Source organism: Littorina saxatilis, linkage group LG17 (assembly GCF_037325665.1).
Source record: "Littorina saxatilis isolate snail1 linkage group LG17, US_GU_Lsax_2.0, whole genome shotgun sequence".
In the NCBI taxonomy this organism is placed as follows: domain Eukaryota; kingdom Metazoa; phylum Mollusca; class Gastropoda; order Littorinimorpha; family Littorinidae; genus Littorina; species Littorina saxatilis.
In genome coordinates, this window is record NC_090261.1 from 34,408,322 (window position 1) to 34,410,472 (window position 2,151).

Sequence of the window (2,151 nt, forward strand, 5' to 3'; positions counted from 1 at the left end):
CTGTTTTTGTCCGGTCGATTTTGAGGCTACCCTTATTTGCGCGGCGGTCACGTGTAAAATAAATCTTTGATCCCAAAAGTTATCGGGATAGTCAAATGAACGGCCTTAACTGGCATAGGAAGTTTATATGAAATGACACTGGAAATAATGCTTTAATTTGAGTGCGAAATGTGTTGCAATAATTTGTTGGCGAAGTTTATATACACATGAACAAGTGACATGCGCAAACTATACTTTATGTTTGTGCCAGTGAATGTATGTGTTGGTGGTTATTTTTTTGTTCTTGTATTTTTGTTGTTACTTTTGTTGTTACTTTTGTTTTCCTTTTGTTGATTTGTTGTTCTTTTCTTTTGCTGTTGATTGTGTAATGTGCATGTATTGCCACTTGCATGGAATTTGTGAGATTTCCAAGTAAACGCTCTCTTCCCCCCCCCCTATCTCTCTCCCTCCACACACACACACACACACCACACACACACACACACACACACACACACACACACACACACACACACACACAGTCACTTCACACAGAATTTAAAACTCACAACCATTGTAGATATGCTTAATTCTATTTATTTCATCTTCAGTTTTTCATTCTCATGATGATCGTTTGCCCGAACAGTCAGAACTGGTCGAAGGAGATCATATCAGCTGTGAAATAGTAAGATCTGAAACAGAAAAACTACTGATGTAGGCTCAAAAAATGGTCACAAAATTAAGGGATAGAGATAGAGAGAGAAATATATATTAACCATAGACGCTTGATCTGTTAACCTTGAAGAAGGCCTGCGGGCCGAAAATTTTGAATCAAAAGATGAGACATTCTAGCTGGTGTTGGACTTTTTATTGTTGTGTATAAATAAGCTTTTTAAGCTTTAATAAGTTTTCCAGCTGTCATTGTGTGGTGTGGAGCAGAAGAAAAAATGAGTGTTCTTGAATTCTGTATATATACAGAAGCTACCACTCTGAGACCGGTTTGCTTCTTGGATGGATACCATGGGTTGACAACTCTCGCCATCTCTACAATCAGACCACTGATGAGACACATTAGTGTCGAAACACGTGTCTGGTCTTGGTAGTAAAACAATGGTCCTCCTCGGGACCAAGATTTCAAAGACAAGCTAACACCCCCGGAGGGGAGAGCGTATCAACAGAGAAATCTAGTCCAGAGGAGGACCATTGTCCGAGGAGGTTCTGATTTCCCCAATAGTTGTTTTAGTGATAATGTGATAATGTATATAAACATCTTGGGCTGTTTTCAGTATTGTTGATAACATGTTCTGTTTGATTAAGGGTATTCAGCTGGTATTTCCTTGTTTTCACTACCTATTTTATTCATGTTTTTATTACTTAGTTAGAGGAAGAATCTTTTGTAATGTATGTTTGATGGTGTATGCTTTTAATAAAGCGTTGCTGACTATGAATGTAGATGTAAATGCTTGTATAACTGTGTTTTAATGTTAAATGTGTCAAGCGCAAAGAGCATAATTGTAAAGTTATTATGTTGCGCTATATATACCGAGAGGCATAAATTCCGCAAACTGAACTTTAAAAAATCACAAAAAATCAACTCAGTGGTGAATGTTTTCAATGTTTGAATATTTTATTTATTGGCCGTTTTAGTGTTTATAAACCTTCGCTTTATTGATTTTGAATAGAACATCATGAAATGACAATTTTTCAAAAAAAGTGACTGAGTCCAAGCGCAATGATTTCGGAAAACGTTCAGTGTTCATCACGTTCAATGCTTTGGCCAGCTCTAAGCATCCCAATCGCTTCCTGTCTCTCTCCTTCATCAAGTCGTGGCATGATTGCGATATCTGATACAGCCAAACAGCCAGTTGCATTTTATAGGGCCATACACTATCTTTTTTACGTTATTGTCTCCCGTTCAGCCCATTGTCTTTATTAGCACAGTGAGCTGTGGCTGGATCAGCAATACTGCAAAGCGCACGCTGACAGCGTGAAACATTTGCTCCGACACTCAAGATGTCAACTACAAATTAAGGTTCAATCTGATTTTCGTTTGAGAGCAAAATCGTTCAATGCACTATTTGCAGAATTTATGCCTTTCAGTATAAATGCTCATTTATTATTATTATTATTAATAGGGCTATCTGTGAAAGGACACTTCTCTCTCTCTCTCTC

At 37.7% G+C, this 2,151-nt stretch overlaps 1 protein-coding gene across 1 annotated transcript in view; it reads right to left on the reverse strand.

Annotated features, from left to right (window-relative positions):
• Positions 1-539: 539 nt before the first annotated feature.
• The window catches only part of LOC138953164 (basic salivary proline-rich protein 3-like), a 5,017-nt gene continuing 3,405 nt past the window's right edge, over positions 540-2,151 (reverse strand). The window contains exon 3 of the mRNA XM_070324964.1: positions 540-671. The gene's annotated coding sequence lies outside the window, so the exon portion shown is untranslated. The remainder of the gene's footprint in view (positions 672-2,151) is intronic.